We start from the raw sequence: 20,455 nt of genomic DNA, 5'->3' as shown, positions 1-20,455 counted from the left end.
TGGGTTTGGTGAGATACGACAACCTGCTCCCGACAACCCTGCAGATAAACCAATCCAGGGCCGGGAGGACCAACCAGGGTCCCCCTGAGGGTGGGCTGGCCTTGGGACTCCTACCCTGGCTGGTATGTCTGGCCCTTTGTTTTTCCCCCTGGGGAGAAACAGTCTTTTCCCACAGAGCCCCACAGAGGTTGCGTGATGCTATTGTTTTAATCACATGGATTTGTTTCCCAGTCCTGGTAACCTGTCTGCCCAGCCAACCAGCAGGCCCACAAATGCACACTCCCATTGCACCAGCACCCAAATAGCACACTCGCATTGCCTCCTGTCCTCTCTGCTCCCTCAAGCGAAGGGCCCGCGGCAACTGATCGCCAACCTCATGGTTGTGAAAACTGAGGCCCAAAGATGTCAGATGCAATGGCCTGCCCAGGGGCCCAGCATCCAGTCAGGTCCTACCCTCGTTCCCTGTACCTCCTGTCAGACCCCAGTTGTCAGTAACAGAGACAAAAGCCCAAGGAGGAAGGGACACACATAGGTGGGTCGAGCACCTGTTGTCAGTAGGCCTCATGTCCTAGCTTGGGGTGTAATCCTTTACTAAATCCTTACAGGCCCCAGGAGCTGGCTATGGTTGATATTCTTGTTTTTAGAGAGAGGGAAGTGGAGGCTCAGAGAGGTTAAAAAACCAGCTCAGGATCTCACAGCTAGTGAATAGATGGTGAGCCAGAAATGAAATCCAAAACTGGTCCTCTTCCCCCTGGAATATATGTACAGTGTTTCATTGTGAGCAAGATTTTCTCACAATTCTTATTTCTTTTTTTTTTAAAGATGTTATTTATTTATTCATGAGAGAGAGAGAGAGAGAGAGAGGCAGAGACACAGGCAGAGGGAGAAGCAGGCTCCAAGCAGGGAGCCCGACGTGGGACTTGACCCCAGGTCTCCAGGATCATGCCCTGGGCTAAAGGCAGCGCTAAACTGCTGAGCCACCTGGGCTGCCCTCACAATTCTTATTTCATTTGATTCTCGACAACCTGGGAAATAAGAGGGTATTACCCCCACTCTTCAGATGAGGAAATTAGGGCTCAGTGAAGTGGAGTGAACTGCCCAAGGCTCATGGCTGGGAAGGGACAGAGGTGGGACCATAGACTGTTGCCATGCCCATTCGGCCCTGGTGCCCAGGCACTGGCCCTCCCAGCCCCCATCCTGCAGCTCAGTCTCTTCCAGGGCCTCTCCTGAACCCACTCACGTCACACCTCTGCCCCATCATTCCATGGAAACTGCTCAAAATTGGAGCGCCTGGGTGGCTCAGTCGGTTAAGCGTCAAACTCTTGGTTTCTGCTCAGGTCATGATCTCATGGTTGTGAGATCGAGCTCCTCATCAGGTTCCACATTCAGCACAGAGTCTGCATGGGATTCTCTGCCTCTCCCTTTCCCTCTGCCCCTCCCCCCGCTTGCATTCTCTCTTTAAAATAAATAATTTTTTTTAAACTGCTCAAAATCAGGTCCACCAGTGAAATCATGTCACCAATCCATGGTCAGTTCCTAGGCCTCATCTTCCCTGACCTGTCAGCAGCCTTTGACAAAGAGCCTGCTGCATCTTCTGGGTCCACGCTGTCTCCTGGTGTCCCTGTGGCTTCTCTGGGTGCTCCATAGCCAGTTCCAGCTCATCGTCACCTCAAGGGCCCAGTGCTGAGTGGCCTCCCCTTCTCTCTTCTCTCTCTGGATGTTTCTCTCCAGCCCCATGGCTTCAAATGCCCTCCCTGGGCTTATCTCCAGCCTGGACCCCTTCTCTCAAGTCCAGACTCACATACCCAACTACCTCCTGGACATCTCCACCCTGCTTCCCCCCTGCTCCCTATAATATCCTCTTCACCCTGCAGCCAGAGCTCTAAAAATTAGGAGGATCATACCTCTTCTCTGCTCAGAACCCCCGGAGGCCCCTCAGCTTATACTGAGCAAAAGCCAAGTTCCTAAAAATAGCCCACAAGGCCCTATAGGCTGTCCCTCCGTTCTGTACCTCTGACCAAGCTTTGTCCTTGCCCCCTCCACTCCAGGCACACTGGTCTCCTTGGTGTTTCTTCTGCCTGGAATGTTCTTTTGTCAGATATGCCTCTCACCATCTTCAGGTCTCTGCCCAAATGTCACCTTCTCACCAAGGCCCCCCACGGCCCTAGTGTTGAAGAGCGCACGTGTGTACACACAGGCCTATGTACATCCTGCCCCTTCCCTCCCTTATTTCTCTCTGTGAGTCTAACCACCTTCTGACATACTGTGCGTTCACGTGTTTGTTCCTTTACTACTTGTCTGTCCCAGCTGGAGTGTGCACTCCCTGAGGACAGGCATTTCTGACTTATCCACCACTGTTTCCAGTGTCTAGAGTAGTGTTAGCTCATAGGAGCTACCCAGAAAAGGTTTGTTGCAGAGCCCGTTCACCTGATGCCCATGATGATCGTAAACAAAGGCCCTTGGTGAGGCTGGGCTTCTTCCGACCACCTCCGGTGGGCTCTGGGGAGACCAACGTGGCCAAGATGCCTAGCAGCTCTGTCTGTTGTTGGGACAGATGTTTCTAGGTGTGGATGGAGGGTCCTTATTCTTTTTTTTTTTTTTAAGATTTTATTTATTTATTTATAAATAGAGTCCAAGCCAGAGGAGAGGCAGAGGGAGAGGGAGAAGCAGACCGCTGAGCAGAGAGCCCAATGCGAGGCTCAATCCTGGGACCCTGGGATCATGACCTGAGCTGAAGGCACATGCTCAGCCGACTGAGCCACCCAGGCACCCTGGGGTCCTTATTCTTGATACTCAGCATTTCTCATAAAATCCCAAATCCTTCTCGGAGCTGGGGGCCTCAGGGAGCATCTTTACATCTTACTCATGTTCTTACATTACCAAACGTAATCCCAGCCCCTCCTCCCTTGCCTGAGCTGGCCTGATAGTGTTTGCACTCCCTGCACAGAGCCTGCCAAGGCGCCCATCTCTCTCTCTAGGAGCTTGTGGGAGCCCACTATGTGCCCGGGTCTGTGCAGAGAGCTGGAGGAGATGGGGGGGATGTACCCAGCACCCCAAGTCTCCTGGTCGTGGGTTTAGACCCTGACCCTGCTGCCTGATTCACTGAGTCAGAGCCACAATTTCCTCATTGTGAAATGTGGTCTGCAGCCCCAGCCTCACTGGGTTTGGGAGAGGCTCAGAGGAGTTATGGACAGCGATAGGGAGGGGCAGGGGGTGCTTCTGCTCCAGGAAGGAATGTTTCTCAGGCGGGCACCAGTCAGTGCCCTGGCGGAGCTCTTGGAGAACAAGCTGTTTGTACATGTCTTCGGGGGACAGGGGTTCGTTGATAATCCTCTCTCGGTTATAAGCAAGTCTGGGCAAACAGCAGGAGCCTAATACATGCTTGTGGAATAGCATATTAATCAGACAGGGCGCTTTTATTGAGCAGCACAGGAGCAGCTCACAGTCATAGTGCCTGGGTCCAAATTGGGCTCTACCCCCCTTGCCCTGGGCTCTTGCAGAGCAGCCCCCTCCCCTCCTGCATCTGGGGCTCAGCATCACCACCTATAGAATGACTCTTGCACTAACAGCCTCTGGTTCTGTGATGCCTGGTCCTCACGGCACCCCTGGTGAGGCCAGCAGGGCAGCTGTGACTGTCTGTGACCTGAGGACAATGACCCCACATTGCCTGCCAGGAAAGTTTAGTAACATAGGTAAGTGCCAGCTGCCTACGTGCAAATACCAGCTCCAACATTTACTCCCCATGTGACCCTGGACAGGTGACTCACTTCCCAAAGCCTTGATCACCTCATCTATAAAGTGGGTATAATAATAAATGGAATATTATAGATGAAGCCGTGAGGATTCAGTGATAATGAAAGTAGAGCACGGGGCACAGCACCCAGCAGGTGGCGTGTGGTCGGTGCCCATCCTAGCCTGGAACTTGCTATCTAAATGTTCAGGGTTGTTACCATCCCCTTTTACAGAGGAGGAAAGTAAGGCTCAGAGAGCGTAGGTGACTTGCTCCAGGCCACACAGCACGTAAGGCCCCATAACCCTATTCTGCAGTGGAGCATGGGTCGTGGGCCGGGTGGGGTCTGGGGGCTATCAGAGCTCTGCCCACCTCTGTCCCTATGTCCTCAGCAAATTCCGCGCCCAGAGGCTCTTGGTACCCTGGCTTCTTCTAGGAAACCAGCCTCGAGTTTCTTCCCTTGAAGGTGTTGCCATCTGTTTAGCAACATTTTAAAGACCTAAGAGTGGTCGCTGGCCTTTTTGTGCTGCCTGGGCGGCCGTGCAGCTTTAGGAGCCCCACAACCGTATCCCTGGCAACCCTAGCCCTGGGCTGCCCTCCCCCCACACCCTGCTGTCAGAACTGTCTGTGGGAGCTCCCTGGAGGCCTGGGAGGGTTGTGCATGCACACATGCGCTGGGTCAGCACAGAGCACCCCGGCTCGCTTGCATGCATACATGCATGCACACATGTGTGTGCATGTGCGCTGGCCCCATTAGGTGTGTGAGAGCATTTGCTGGGCCTGCTGGGAGTGTGTTTGTGTGTCTGGATGTGCACAAGTACACCCACTGACCCAGCATCCACTTGTGTGGCTGGAACATATCTGGACATATAAGCACATGTATACGTTTCAGGGGTGGGACATGTACATACTCTCATCCAAGCAGGTCACCCCACAGCCCACTACTCCCGGTATTTGTGTGTTCCTCCGTCTCTCTGACCTGCCTCAGCCTATGTGTGTGCAGTGGGGAGCACACTCATGCGTATGCTGGATCAGCTGGACCAGTGCGTGTAAAGGAATGTGGGTGCCACATCAAACAAGTGTGTGCATCTCTCCTTGCATGTGAGGGTCCCTGTCGGTGTCCCTGGCTGTGTGTGCTCCGGGTCAGATAGCTTTGTGTGCATTTGTGCACACCCACCCACGGGAGACCCAGCCAGAACACATATGTTCATGTGTACGTATATATGCTGTATCAAGCCAGGGGTACATGCTCTGGAAAATGGGTATTTGTGAGCACGTGTGTGTGTACATGCACTGGATCAACTAGCAGACCGTGCACATGTGTGCGTGTGTGTATGTGTATGTGTGTGGAATATACACACACACACACACACTCATTTCGGGGGCCAGGATGTCAGGGCCATTGATTTTCTGTCTCTTAGAAATTCCCTTTGAGGTCCTCTTCATGTCTCTTTCATGAACCAAAGTCAGCAATGTTCATAAAGCAAATAGGACCCGTTTTGTAGCGAGCCTGGCCTGCCCGCCTCCCCCGCCGCTCACGCAGACAACACGTACATGCAGAATGTGCTTGGCATTCACGGGAAAGCACGGGGACCCGGGGGGTGTTCGGTGAGAGCGCTGGGCTGGGGTCAGGGTCCTCGGGCTCCACGATTTTCCAATCGGCTGGCCTCGGCACTTCCCTTCACTTCCTGGAGCCTCGAGCTTCTCTCTGCAGAAGAGGGTGGAAAAGGCCTGATGACGGAGCCCCCGCCCAGGCCGGGGATTGTCATTCCTCTCACATCTGTCTCGGGTGTTATGTTTACGCAGCACTTTCTCCTTCCTGGGAGAGAAGCAGTGTCTACACAATACCCCAAAGCCAGGCGGGTCCTGGACAGGCCAGTGGAGGAGCCGCGGCTCTTCTCTGAGAGGAGGAAGGGCACCCGTGAACTGTGCACCCCTACTGTGCACTGGCCCCCGTGCGCCAAGGACTTTGCTCATGTCACTTCTGTGTCCCTAATGTCACTGGCCGCTGCCCTCTGTGGCAGCTGGTGCTCTCCTCATCCCACAAAGGAGGAAACTGAGGCCAGAAAATCGTGAGGACTTGCCTGCACCCCACGGGGCGCAGCTGGTGGCAAGTCAGAATTGGGACCCAGGTCTGCCCACCTCCTGAGTCTTCCTGCCACATCCCAGGAAGACTTCCTAGAGTGGGCAGAAGGAAGAGGCCAGGCCTTGAAGGATGCCCAGACCCCCACGGAGTGGCAGGGGGGTGGCAGGATGGTACAGGAGCCCCGGACACTATTTGAATGTGGTGAGGAAGTGCCAGGCCGGAGGACATCACCAGGCCGGAGTCACGCTGCCAGGCCGGAGTCACACCGCCAGGCCAGGCCAGAGGAAGGCAAGCCCCGGGTCTGCCGCTCTCCCTGCCCCTTCCCCCTCCAGATGGGGTCCCCTCCCACCCCTCGAGCCCTAGTCTTTGTGGCCCAAGAAGAATGCCTCTCTTTATCTCCCCAATGCCCCTTCCCTTTGATTCCCTTCTCTCCAGCATTTCTGCTGACCTCTGCGTGTCGGGAATCCAATTAGAGGAGCGGACAGAGAGAGTGACAGCCGCGCCGAATCCCGCCTCGGCCCCTCCGAGCACGCCTGCTGGAGCTGCAGGCGCGCAGGGCCTGCTTGTCATGCCGGGCCCTGCGCCGGGCTTTGTGGGGATTAGCTGCCGGGGTGGGGGTGGGGGTGGGGGGTGCTCCGCAGATGGGACCAGAAGTGACGCTGGCGAATGTCACGTCCCAGTGGAGGGTGGAGGGAGGCAGGGGGCCGGCTGGCTGGGTGAGGAGTGGCCACCCTGACCTAGAGGGGCTGCTAGGGGAAGCGACGGTCCATGTTGGAGGGACAAGGCCCAAATCTCGACTGAAGTAGAGCTGGCCACCCAGCTTGGGTCTGCCTACTGTGGGGGACAAGAGTGTCCACCAGAGTGTCCACCTCGGAGGGGCTTTTGGGGCCGATGTGATCGCAACGATGGGCCACCGTCTAAATACTTTACATATGATGGGGTGAGGGGGGAGCCCATGTAAAGGGGAGGGGCCAGCCAATGAGACATGATACCTAAAGAGACGGCCACCACAAGCCAGCCCTGGGCATGGCCACCAGGCAAAGACCAAGACCCTGCCCTTCTACACCTTCCACCACAAGTTGCCCTCCTGCTTTACCTAGGGATAATGAGGCCAGTCCGGGCAGAGCTGGAATCCCTAACCCCCATGTCACCCTGCCCCCACCCCAACCTCCTGATTGTGAGGAGAGTCCCTGTGACCCCTCCCCAGGCAGGCATGTGGTATCTGAGCAGGTGTATTTGAGGCCCTCTGGGAAAACAGCAGCCCCATCCCTGTCCCCAGGAGCACCAGACAGAGGATGGTCTCACCCTCTGCCCGTGACCAGCAAATGCTCCAGAGCCTCTGGAAGTGGCCAGAACCTCTAGTGTGCTGGGTCCAAACACAGGGGGATCCGACACGGCCTCTGCCTCCAGGAACTCTTAGTGGAGAGACCAGGAGAGATGAGACCCTGATGTCCAGAGGATGGATCATGTGAAGGGGTTAGCCGAGGACTGTGAGAACCCACAAGGGGGCCTAGAGGGCAAGGGACAAGACGGCAGTCAGCCTGGGAGCCCCCAGAGGGCTTCCGGGAGGAAGGGACACCTGGGCTAAGAGGACAAGCAGAAATGGCTTGAGGAAGTCCTGGCTGTTATGGGCCTGAGAGGCAGGGCAGGTGTGGGGCTTCCCAGGGTGGGGAACCTGCCCACCCCTGTCTCCATCCTCATTCCACAGCTGCCTGGGCTGGGCAGGGCTGACCCCCCCTCCCACCCCAACGCCCCAGTGGGGCTGCACAGCTGTAGCCGCCTCCCCACCCTGACCCACTTGGCAGTTTCTGGATGCTCGGCATCTTCAGTAAGAATCACCACAGGGTGGGACTGGAGAGCCAGGGGAGTCCCCAGGCGGCCCCTGGCCGGTGGTAGTAGTTAGGAGGCCACGGTGCCTGAGAGCACAGTATTAGAGGACCAACATTTGTCTAGCCAAGCGCCTTCCCCACCCCATCTCCTCATCTCACACCAACCCCACGGAGCAGGAATCACCACCCAGTTTTACACGTGAGAAAGTGGACTCAGACAGGCAGGCGAAGGGACTTGCCTGGTCTCACAGAGCATGTTAATTCATGGAACCAACAGTTAAGCTCAGGACCCTGTGGACCTCTCCCACCCCTCCAGGCTATGGCAGTCGGTGCAGATTTGAGTTCACTGGGTATATGGTTTCCGTACTCTTGCCCCAGCGAGGTGGCTGTCACATGGTAGGTGCTCAGTAAGTGGTGGGTGGCTGGGTGGGTGGGTGGATGGATGGATAAAACATATCAATCAGTTGATCAATTCTCCCCTACTTGGTGCCTTTTTTAAAAAAAAAAAAATCATAAACTACGCCAACCCGCATCCTGCCAGTGAAGGCTGTATTAAATGAATTAATCTTTCAGCTCAGTTCTTGTGAATGCAAAATGAGAAGGGCACATGGACTCAGGAGAGCAAGAAAAGACACCCCAGTGTGCTTCCCACACCTGCCGCGGCCTGGGTTGCACATGCACAAGCACAAGCACAAGCACACCCTGCAACACACACATGCAGCCACCCAGACCCACTCACACCCTGCCTCACAAGCTGGTGCCCCAGGCTAGGACAGCAGCTCCAGTGATGGCCTGCTGGGGACCTCATCCCACCCTGCCCCTCACCCCCAGCTCCGGAGTGGGCCTCTCTGGGCTCAGCCCCTGCCTGCCAGCCCTTCCCAGCATAGCGGCACACCCACCCCTCCTCATCCTCTGAACTTGACTCCTCCCCTTCCCGCCCTCCTTTTGTCCCTCCTTCCCTACTCTTCTGTGTTCTCCTGTCTTCTCCTCTCTTGGTGTCTGCCTTGATCCGCCCTCTGGCCTGGTCCTCTGTCTGCCCTTCCTGCTGTACCATCTGACTGCCCTCAGCCTCTCCATCTCGTCTCCTGTCTCCCTGCCTTGCCCCTTCCCTCCCCCATTTCTCTCCTCAGGCCCTAAGGGGACCACGTACCCCTGCCCAGACCCCAGGAACCTAGTGAGCTGTAGGCTGGAGAGTGTCCTCTACCCAGACCCTCGGGCATCACCTTCCCCTTCAGGAGGGGCGTGGTACACACATACTGGTGGGGGAGGAGGTCTGGCTGCCTCAGTCTCCCCACCTGCCAACTGGTGGAATCATCTGGCCAGGCTGGGCACGCTCCCTACTCACCAGTTTATTTGTTGTACGTACTTACTGAGCTATGTGGGCCCCTGCCCAGCACAGGTGAGGCCCTGGAGGAAGGCAACAAGGAACTGAGGATTCACATAGCCCTGGTTCAGATTTCCTCCATGCCCTGAGCGGGAGCCCCACCTCCGAGTCTCAGCTTTCTTGTCTGCAAAATGGGGACAGGAGAGTCAGCCTGAAAGGGTCGTGTGGAGCGCAGATGAGCTAAAGCCGGCAGAGTGCTCCTTGTTTCTGCCTGACACACAGCAGGTGCTCCAGGGTGGCCATGGAAGATGAGAGAAATTCTGGGCTGTGTCCTCAGGGGCCTCACGGCCCAGTGGAAGGCAGATAACTGGGAGAATTCACCCCTTTGGGCTCTGGGGGGCTGGTGCAGCCCTTTGCCCCCCTTTGCCCCTGAGGTCAACACAGGAGAGCAGGGTGAGGGGCCGGGCGGGGGTCAGGGGTCATAGGGAAGAGGCCAGCCTCAGTCCTGAGTGATGCTGAGGTGAAGGCCTCAGTGGGAGTCATTGCTGAGGACGCAGACTGGGGCCTGGCCAGCAGGGAGTTTGTCTGTCTGCTACCCTTCCCACCAAGGCTGGATTCCCACAGCTTTGGAACGGTATCCCCTGCAGGTATGGGATGAGTCACCTGCCCCTAGAATCCACATCATCCACCTGGCGTCTCCAGCAGGGGGCTGGCCTGTTCCTGAAGGGACTTCGGGAAATGGGTTCTGAAGGGCCAGAGTGGTGTCCGGCTTTGGCATGACCCCATATGTGGTCCTTGAGCCACATCACCCTCGCTGAGCCTCAGTTTCCTCATCAGGACCTTCGAGTTGATTAAACAAAGGGCTGTGGGGCTGGAGTGGGTTTTGGGTACACCCCCAGCCTCCAGCAGTGCCCCCTCCCGTGGGCGGATTCCAGACCTGCCCTCCCCCTGGGGCCCCACGTGGGCCCTCTCTTTCAGGAACTGACCTCCCCTCCTACTGCCTGAGGAGTCTGGCCCCTGGACACTGCGCCCTCCGCCCCCTCCCTCCTCTTCCCTGCGACCACCCAGCCCAGCCAGCTGGGCGCGAGGCCATCAGAGGCTGCGAGGCACCTCCCCCACTCCCACCCACCCTGGACCCAGGGAATCAGCAAGCCTTGGAGTGTGGGAGGAGGATGGAGACTGCGATTCTATCAGGTGGGAGGGGGGCGGGAGTGAGGGCGAGAATCCGGCAGGTGCGTGTGCATGCGTGTGCATGTGTGTGTGCGCGCGAGAGAGCTGGAGATCGCCAGTGCACGTGTGCCTGCTAGGGGGCCTGCAGATGTGTCTGAGGACCCGGGAAGGCAAGCCTGCAAGAGAGAGAAGACAAAAGAATGGAGTGAGCTGAAGAAGCCGCTGGGGTGGGAAGCTGAGCCCATTTGTATGCAGCAGGAGCAGGAGCAGGAGCCCCGCGAGGCGGGCTCTTCAGAGGAGTCTCAATTCCCAGGGCACTGGAGGGATCATTGAGACGTCTGCGTCTGCAGAGCCTCCCTCACACACCGACCTGCCCGCCCGCAATGGTACAGGTGGGGAAACTGAGGCTGGGAAGCCACATAGCTGGGACCGGAGTCCAGGTGGCCTCCTAGACCAGGGTTCTTCTCGTTACTTGACCACTCCTGGGGACTCCCAACTATGGAGTTGGATAAATGAAGGAAAAACAATGACGGTGGAGGTTTGTGATGTGCACTGGTGGGACAGACATTGTAGGATACCTCGGTAATCCTCATGCAACCCATAGAGCATGTGCTGTTTTTTATCATCTTCCTTTTACATATGGGGAAACTGAGGCACAGGATGGTGAAGGGACTTGCTCAAGACCATACACCTCATAGGCGGCAGAGCCAGGGTTCAAGGCCAGGCCAGCCGGTGCCGGAGTCTGTGCTTGCCGCCACTGGACCATTTGGCCTCTTAGAAAGTGACATCCTTGAAGTGCGGGGACTGGCCCACCTCGGAGCCCCCAGTTCTGAGCAGCGGCCCGGCACATGGCAAGTGCTCAGCAGTGCTTGTGGATGAGCAAGCGAGCGAGTGAGCAGGGGCTTCGCCACGAGGACATCTTCCCAGGCCCTGGAGCCCAGCTCCCTCGTCCCGGCCCTACTGCGTGTGCTTGGCTCCAAGCCCCACCCCCACCGGGCAGGTGTCGGCTGTGCCCTCTGCGGGGGCCAGGCCCCCTGGGGACAAAGCCGGGGGCGCGCCTGGGCGGCCCAGCCTCCGCGTAGGCTGAAGCCGCTAACAGGCTGGAAACCTCTTTTGTCAAAGCCTGCGCTGCCTCCAACCTCCTTTAATTAAAGACAATCAGTGCTTTCAGCCCCTCTGCACAGCTCAGCTCCCCTGTTTGCAAACACACAGCTGCGGGAGCTTTGTGGGGCCCCCCCCACCACCGCCCCTAGCCCCACTTCCCCAGAGACATACAGAGGTGCCTTTATTATCAGCACTCAGGCTGCAGCACCAAGAGACGGGCGCCTCACGCAAGGGAGGGATGGGAGCACTTTCTAGAGAGGCTGGGCAGTGGGAATTGCTGAGGACCCCGGAGTGGCCTGTCACCCGTGGGCCACAGGTCCTACTCTGTGACGGCCTGTGAGTGCCAGCTCCAGCTGGGCATCTCTGAGGGACCTGCTGCTTTCCTTTCTCCCCTCCATTTCCTTGGTCCTCTGGGCCCTGCTTCTTAGAATACGAGCTACCCATGTGTTTTCTTCCAGAACCTTGTGTCCGATCTGGGCACTGAGGGCTGGCCTCAGTGGTGGCCCTGAGTGCCACTTTAAGAAGGAAGGAAAGGGAGACATGACTTCTTTTGAGCACCTGCTGTATGCTAGGACCCTGAGCCCGCACAGCATAATTCCGAGGTATCCCCTTTCTATAGGCAGAGATGCCGAGGCTCAGAATGGCTCGGTAATTCAGCCGAGCATGATAAGGGAGTAGCAGAACCTGCACGCAAGGCCAGGCCTCCTGACTGGAGTGTACCAGTTGGATTGAGGCATACTAGAGGCCCCACCTCTTAGGGTCAAGGGGTCATCATGTCCCACTCCCCACCTGCCTCAGCCCCCAGGGACAGAGTCTGCGCCATGTGCCAGGCAATCTCTGGTTTTTCTGGGTATTGAAGTGGGCACAGACATAGCTATACCCTCCAGGAGCTCCCGACCGAAGGGAAGATGCCCCAGTGAGACCTGTGCGTGGTGGCAGTGCCCTGCAGTAGCAGAGGGCTCCTCAGGATCCTCTAGCAGCACAGAGAGAAGAGTGACTGTTTGCAGGGAAAGGTGGGACTACTTGAGCTAATGCTCAGGGATTAATAGTTATTCTCAAAAAAAAGAGGACAATGGGCAAAAACATTCTGGGCAGAGAGCTGGGGCATAAAAGAAAAGCAAATTTCAAGAAAGGTGAGCCATCCAGGCAGGACTGGAGTCACTGTGCCCATTGTGGATGAGGGGACAGAGGCCCAGGCGGGCTGAGTGAGTGGGCTAAGGTCACACGGAAAACTAGTGCCAGAAGGGGGGCCTGTCCCCCGCCACCAGGCTCTATGGCACTTTCCACTGATCTAAATTGATGCATCCTTTTGAGACCAGCTAATGAGGGCCTTCTCCACCGGACTTTTGATTGCCAGTGGAAAACCATGTCTGTGTTTGCTCACCTTTGTGTGCCAGGGCCTCACCCAGTCCTGGCACCGAGCAGGAGCTCAGTAAATATCTGCTGAGTAAATGAAATGTTCCTAGTGCCAGCGTGGGATAGGCGCGTGGGCTTCCACTCTTCCTTTCAGGCGCAGGACAGACATCACAGATCCATTGTCGCATTCCTCCGCCCCACCCAGGGGGATGCAGGCGGACCCCTCGGAGCTGGCACAAGTGGGGACGTGTGTGTGTGTGTGCGCGCGCGCAAGTGCGCCCGCAGAGTCAAGTCCAGGCCCACAGTCTGTGGATGAGAATTTCCAAGTAGGATGCTTCCCAATGGGGAGGAAGGGATGGTAATAATAGTACTAATAGCTTCACATTTACGGAGTGATTTCCACACGCAAGGCACCGTTCTAAAGCTCTTAATGTGTGTTTGATTCCCACAACACCGTCTGACGTGAGTCGTCTTCCTCGTCTTCCTCCTCATTTTACAGAGGGAGAGGCTGAGCCACAAAGTCAATACCTGATGCAAGAGCGCAGGTCCCTAATTTGCAGGGAGTCCCGCTCTGGACCACTACACCACCCTGCCTTCCTCTATGGGCGTGGGACCTCCCGGTCCCCAGTGCTGACCACCCTGAGCGCCGATGCACGTCCAGTGTCACTGCGAGCTCCCCGGCTTCCTCCCCTCCAAGCGGAGACCCGAGAAAGCTCAGTCAGAGCCGGCAGGGCCAGGCCGGGCCTGGGATCCATCTGCCTTTCGGCAGCTCCAGGCCCACTTCCTCCAGCCTGGACGGCTTCCCAGTGGTGTCTCTGCAGGCCCTTTCAAGTCCCCTGGCACCCCCAGCCCCACTTCCTGCGACCCCTGGCCCCAGGCTGACCCGCTTCACTCAATCTCCCGAGATGAGTTGCAGAAGCTGCGAGGTCTGTATGCAGAGACTGGAAAATTAACGAGCTGCTCCCCGACAATTGGCGGTTTCCAGGCACCAGCTGGCCTGGAGTATTTACTCGGCACCCTCAGAGCAAGACAATTAAGTGGAGCTTAGGCTGGGGTGCAGAGATGTCTACAGATCAGACGAAAACCCTTCTAAGATGTTTTTCCAAGGGATCAGTGCCTGAGAACAAGTTTCCAGGGAACCGGGGTGTTTAGTCATTTTTACTAGTATATGATATATTAATACCTATAACCTATATTGTGTGTGTGTGTTTGTGTGTGTGTGTGTATACACACATCCATTCATTTAGCATTTTCTATGTGCTAGGCTCCTTACCCAGGTTACTTTGTGGAATCCTCTCCTTTTTTCTGCAAGGTAGACATAGTCATCCCCATTTTACGGATAAGAAAAGTGAGGCCCAGCATGATTAGGAGACATCTCCCAGGTCGCAGAGGGGAGCTGGAACTCGGCCCCAGGTCCATCTGAATCCAAGGCTCTGCTTCTTACCATGCAGTGGGTCTCCTTCCCAGTCTTTAAGCGTAGGTAGCCCTGTGTTAGGCACCCAGGATGACCACTGGCAAGATACGACCCAGTGTGTGCTGGGCACCTACTCCGACCAGGCCCAGGGAAGGATATGAATAGGAGACCCCTTCCCTGCCCCGGGAGATGCCGTCGTTGAGGTATATGTTGTACGATACACGAGCCCAGGAAGATCGGGGCAGTTTGAATAGGAGCCGAAGGCAGCCAGGGCCTCACTGAGGAAACAAACCATGGTGTTGACCGTGAAGGTTGAGTAGTAAGTAACCTGCCAGGGGAAGAGGTGCCAAAGGACATTAAGGGCGCAGAGTTCAGCACAAACACTCCAGGGTTCCGTGTGCCGGGGAAGTGGTGCCCAGTGTGGTCTGGGGTCTGGTGAGATAACTGGGGTGGGGAAGGCGGAGACAGATGGTCAAGGGCCTTGAAGGCTAAGCAGGTGGGACTGGGCACTAACCAAAGAGAAGAGAGACACGGGCTGGGAGCAGGAGCCTGGCTGCTGCTGGCACATCCTACAGCACAAAGGGCCCACTGGCCTTTCTTCTGTTCCCCGGGCCTCGTGGTGGCCAGAGGAAGAACAAGCTGGTTGCTTGGCCATTGAGCCACTTCCTCCTTGCTGTCCTCCAGGAGCTACAAATCCATCTGTCCTCCCTCAGTCCCCAGATCAAGCCATTACTAGCTCACTCTGTGACCTGGCACAAGTCACCTCACTCTGGCCCATAGTCTCCCCCAAAGTCAAAGAAGGGAGTACACCAGAGGTCTCCAAAGGTGCTTACACCTCTGCATCCCAGAGCTGTCTGAAAAATGAGTGCAAAGCTCTGCCTTTGGGGAGTTGCCCGGTGGGTGGGGATGGGGGCAGGGAGTTTAAGGCCTTCGCCTGACAACTGCCCCCAGCTGAGCTATCAAGGCAGGAAGTTTGTCCTCCAACCTCTCTACCTTCCTGACCCACCCCATCTGGACCCCATCTCTTTCCTTGTCACCTAATCTCCCCTGAGGTGTCATTTAGCCCCTGTCATCCCACCCCAAGCCTGGAGAAGCTCAAACACAGGACTTTCAGATATGCTGACACACCAGAGAAGGGCCCGGCAGCCCAAGTCCTCCTCCCCACCCCACCCAGCCCACTGGCAGCCCCTGAGTGGCCTGTTATTAAAATGCCCTATTCCTTGTCTTCGGGGTGAGGTGACAAGGGCCTACTGGGGAGTCAGAAGAAACAGGGTCTGGCCTCAGCTTGATAGCTCACTGCTGTGTGACCCTGGGTGAGTTCCTTGTCCTCTCTGAGCCTCCATTTTCTCATCTGTACGATAACGGGGGTCGGATAGATGAGTGGTCCTTAAGCCCCAAGTGAATATGGGAATCTTCCAGGCCTCAGGTTCATCTCCGATGCTCTTGATCTGAGGAAGGGCCCGGCCATCAGAGCACTGCCGCCCTAGGAGATCCCCGAGGGCCCAGTCCAGTTCCAATACTTGTGAACTCTGCTTCTCCATCTAACCCAGATTTGACCCCTCGCACCGTGATGACCAGGACCACAGAGCAGGTCAGCGATCGCCCCACCACACTCAGGATATCCAGGCCAGAAGGTCATCTTTTCCCTCAGTTTCCCCGCTCAACATGGCTGGTCACCCAGCCAGTCTGTCCTCAGGAGTGGCCTGGCCAAGATAAGGAGCTAAAAATAACCCCACCAGGGCACTGGGAGAGAGGGAGGGCAAAAACCAGGTACCCCAGGCCAAGGGGATGAGCCTGCAGCGTTGGGCCCGGTTTAGCTCTGTGGCTCTGGGCCGATCAGCTCCCATCTGCACACCCCTGACCACTCATTGTAAAATGCAGACGTGGCACCTACCTGCCTGGGTATTGGTATTGGGAGGAGCAAGAAATAACAGCAAAGTTAGGCACCACCAGCCCGTGCCGCCTGGCCCCAGATGCCCTGCCTGGCAGAGGGGGGCAAACAGCCATGCAGGAAGCAGGGGAACTGCAGCCCTGCTGAGGGAGGTGTCCCTAGGGGATCGTTCTGAGGCCTTTCTGGGGACTCTCTGCAGGTCTTCCAGTCAGAGCAGTGATGGCAGTGAAATCATAGAACACATTTTGAAAGAAAATTAATAAGGGACAGAAGGAAGCGGAAATTGTGAGGCCTTGGAAACTGGAGCAGGGGAGAAGGGATGCGGGGTTGGCACCCAGAGGTGCCAAACCCACCCACCTATGTTGGTGGGGAGGGGGGACAGTAGGAAGGCCTTTCAGGCAGAATGAGAGGAGTTGGGAGTGGGTGCCTTGGAGAGTGAGGTGCTCCTAAGCTGATGAAGACAGGAGGGGACTTCAGGGCCAGCCAGTGGGGGAGAGGGATGTGGCGCAGAGGTGAGGAGGGGCTTCCCGATCACTGGATCCTGGCCTCAGCCTCTCTGAGCCTCGGTGTCCTTGTCTATAAAATGGGCATGAGGATTAAAGGGGGACTGGGAACAAGTCTGGTGTCACCGGGGCTCCATGAAGAGTAGCCAGTATTGGTCTTCATGGTGGGTGGCAGCGGTGCTACTGCTAACCCCGTCTGGAGCCTTGCAAGCACCCTGCACCCAGCAGGGGTTTGATGAGTGTTGGTGGACGGCCAGATGGTTGCAGGGTGGACTGAGGGGCGGCCGGACCGATGGACAGAAGAGATGAATGAATGACTGCAGCCCTGCTTACTGGGCACAGGAGCTTAAATCTGCGTTGTGTGTTTCTCTTCTTTCACCCACCACCCCCCAGCCAGCTGCCGACAGCCACGACCCTTTGCGATGACTATTTGTGAATAATTAGAATTAGGCATATTATGTATTTATGTTTTGGTTTGATATAATAAGTCACTGTAGTTCTTTAATGAAAGTCTGTCACCTCCCTGTTATAAGACACGTCCACGCCCATCAACTCCACCCTCACAACAACCTGTCAGGCAGGTCCTCTTCTCCTCCTGTTTTCCAGGAGAGAGATCCAGGCTCAGAGAGGTTCAGTAACTTGTCAAAGGTCACACAGCTCACAAGCGGCAGGGTCAGGATTCAAACTTTGGGACTTTTGTGTTCACGGTGTACTGTCTAGATCATTCTGGGTGGGACATTCCAGGCAATTTGGAGCCTGCCATGAAGAAATAAAGGAGAGAAAGGGAGCCACCGAGGGCAGGATCAAGGAAAAGGGGAGGTTGGGTGAGAGGTCACAGGTCAGAGGCTGAGGGTGGGGGCAGCTCAATGCCTGTTCCAGAGTGTGGTCTGTCTCTGTGGAGGCCACGGGGGCCTGTGTCGCAGGAGGTGGACCTCAAGCCTGGCATTTGAGGGCGCGTTGGTGGAAGGATGAGGAGTGGTGGCAGAGCCAGCAGCAGACACCGCAGGCCTCAGGAGGCCGGCAGGCATCCCAGATTTTCCTGGATGAAGTGTGTGGGTGCCAACATCACTGTCCACCGGCCACATGACCACCGCGGGTGACTTCACCTCTCAGAAGCTTGGCTTCTTTCTCTGCGAAGCGGAAGCTACAGTAGAAGTCGGAGAGCTCAGCATCCAGAGCCCTTCACACAGAAGCACCCAGGGCACCGGGCTGTGTCCCGGTCAGGTACCAGTATTTGATTCTGGCCACCGTCACCTCCACCTTCCACCCTGCAGGATGCCCCCTGCCCGCCCCCACCCCCAGGCCCCAGCCCTAGATCTGAGCCTCACAAACAACGGTCACCATGCTGATTCATTTGCTCTTAGACATTTACTGAAGACCTGTCGAGTGCCACCGTCGAGCCGGGCTCGGGGAGGGGAGGGCCCCGCTGTCAGTCACTCGGGCCTGTCTGGGAGACGAGCGAACAGACTATTGCGGTTCGGTGCGCCGAGTGCTGACGCGGGTGGACGTGCAGGGTGCCGGAGCAGGAGGAGGGCCCGCCGACACTGCCAGGAGGAGGGGGCCCTACGCACCTGCGCTCGGGTGATGCCGAAAAGGAGGAGGAGGCGGAGGGAAGCCAGCACCGACCCTATCCCACCCATCTGCATCAGTCTAGCCTCCTGCCCATTTTCCAGATGAGGACGCCAAGGCTCCGAGAGGTGGAGGCGCTCGCTCAGAGTCCCACAGACAGGCAGCTGACTCCAGCTGACGGCATGTACCTCCGAAGCTCCCCACATGGGGTGGGTGGGCCTGAGGCAGGAGCGCCAAGCCTGGCACACCAGCAGCTGCGTCTTCGCCAAGGCCGCCGAGGCCACTGGCCAGCCGGGGTTTACAAGGCACAGGGCTGGCCCGAGATGTTTGCCTCACAAACGCACGACGGCTCATCTGGGGTAAGTTTGCGTCTTTATGAGCCTTCTTCAAAAGCCCAGCTCGGCTCGGCGCCCGTCACCATGGAGACGGCTCTGGGTGGCTGGAACCGGCCGCCCTCTGTGGCCACGCGGAAAGGCTGCCAGGTGCTGGGGTCGGCGCCACGCCGGGTGGGGCACCCGCACAGGCCTTTCCTGAGACGCACTTGTTGAGGGCCGGGGGTGGGGGTGTGCATCCAGCTCCCACGGAAAGCAGAAAGGTCGAGCCCACCCCGCTGGCTGCAGAGCCCCGTGGGCTGGGGCGCCCCTCGCGGGCCCGCGGGCCTGCTCCGCCCGGAGAAGCGGTGCCTTCTCCCCGGCCCACTGCCCTGCACTCTGGACAGGCTGAAGCCGTGGGGGTGGGGACCGGGTGTGGATCCCAGAGATGGGCCGCACATCTGTACACCCTGAAACTCTCACACAGCCACCCCGTTCTGTGCGCGGGGGAAGCCAAGGCCCAGAGAGAAGTGATTTGATTGAGGTCCCCCAGCAAGGCAGAGGCCGGAGGAAGCGTCGTCGCCTCCTCCTCGGAGCCCAGCGCTCGTTCTGGGCCACCATGAAGCTGCTCAGTCAGGCCTGAGATGAGGCTGGGCCCCGCTGCAGGCCACGGCCAGGGTGCAGCCAGCCCCCATTTGGAGGAGGGCTTGCTTGCTGGCTGGGAAGACGGCCTGAGTCCTGCCTTGGCCCCGGGCCCTTCTTGGCTCTCAATTTTGGTCCGAGTCTCCGGGGCTGCTCAAAGATTCCAAAGGCATTTGAACATTTTGGAAGCAATTTGTCAGTCGTGGAAGCTGTTTGGAGGCTCCAAAAACTATTTAAAGTTTCCAGAATCTGTTGTGTTTACAAAGGCTGTTGTTCATGGTTTCTAGAGTGGTTTGAGGTCCTGGGCGGAGGTCCCCGAGGCAGTGCGGGGGTCTGGGGCTGGAAGCATGCTGGGAGCCCTGGTTGGCACTGGAGGTGGGGCTCCCGGCAGCACGAGCCCCCAGCCTTCTCTCCCAAGACCCAGCCTGTGAAGCCACTGAGTCCACTGGAGCATCTGCTGTTCTGAGGAGCAGAAGGAGCGTGGGTGTTGGCAGCAGGGGGACAGAGTTTAGAATCCAGCTTTGCCACTCACAGGCTGTGTGACCTGGGGCTGATTGCTTAACCTCTCTGCCCCCTCCCCCTTTCTCCCACTCATTCTATTCTGCAGGCCCAACTCTCCCCCTCCCATCTCATCTCAGGCATATGTGGGATTAGTCAGAGAACAGCCTCCTCCAGGGCTGGTACGCACTTGCCTCTGGATGTGATTTGCAGGCTGGAAGCCTGACCTGCAGTGACTGGACTCCCAGCCCTCCTCAAGCCAGACCTTCCTGACCCCGAGGTCCAGCCCTTCAGTGTCCTGTCATGGGGGAGGGGCTGCAAGCTGGGCTGAAGGCCTTGGTTGACCAGAACGCTCACACCTGCCCACATCCCCATGCAAGGCTCTCTCTGGTCTTGCTTTTCGGCCTCTCCATACCGCACTGCCATCCCTGGTGTTGCTCCTTCCAGGGGCCTAAGGACCCCATTACCACCCATCTATACCTAATGTCTCAGATTCACCTTCACTTCCCTCCAGGCCTTTGCTCATGCCATTCCCTCGACCCAGAATGCCTGTTTCCACCCTGACACATGTTGCACACGTATGCATGCACACACACACACACACATGCACGCATGCACACACACCCTATGGCTCTCCTGGATCCCCTCAGCTCTTTCTGTGCTGCCTCCACTGCCCCCGCTGCTCTGTCATGTCATGAGCAGAGTGGTGCGGTCCACCATCTGGGTCCATCACCTCCTCAGCTAAATTGTTACTGCCTGCTGACTCCCCACTGCACCATGTGGGGTAGGCTTGGGAGTGGAGTCAGACAGACCCCAGGCCTAACTAGGCATCTTACCTGCAGCGTGACCTTGGGCAGGCTAGTGGCTGAGCCCTCCTGAGCCTCTGTGTCCCCTTCTATAAAGGGGAAATGATAAGTCGTGCTCTGTTCAACTCTCAGGGTTGTTGTGAGGGTCAAATGAGGTGATGGACAGGGATAAGGTTTATAAACTCAGAAGTGACCAGGCCAGTGGTGGCTGAGTGCTTCGCC

General features: G+C 57.2%; 1 protein-coding gene and 1 long non-coding RNA gene across 4 annotated transcripts in view; one reads left to right on the top strand and one right to left on the bottom strand.

The window, feature by feature from the left end:
* Positions 1-20,455, top strand: part of EPHB2 (EPH receptor B2) — a 124,417-nt gene that overhangs the window by 14,348 nt on the left and 89,614 nt on the right. The gene's annotated exons all lie outside the window — the stretch shown is intronic.
* On the bottom strand, positions 17,757-20,389 carry LOC119870432. Its single transcript, XR_005356033.1, has 2 exons — positions 20,264-20,389; positions 17,757-19,391 (listed from the first exon to the last, which is right to left on the bottom strand). It is a non-coding gene; the product is annotated as an uncharacterized LOC119870432 (long non-coding RNA).

Source organism: Canis lupus, chromosome 2 (genome assembly GCF_011100685.1).
Source record: "Canis lupus familiaris isolate Mischka breed German Shepherd chromosome 2, alternate assembly UU_Cfam_GSD_1.0, whole genome shotgun sequence".
Taxonomy (NCBI): Eukaryota; Metazoa; Chordata; class Mammalia; order Carnivora; family Canidae; genus Canis; species Canis lupus.
Note: the sequence above shows the minus strand (reverse complement) of the source record. Positions and strands in the feature narration are given on the sequence as shown.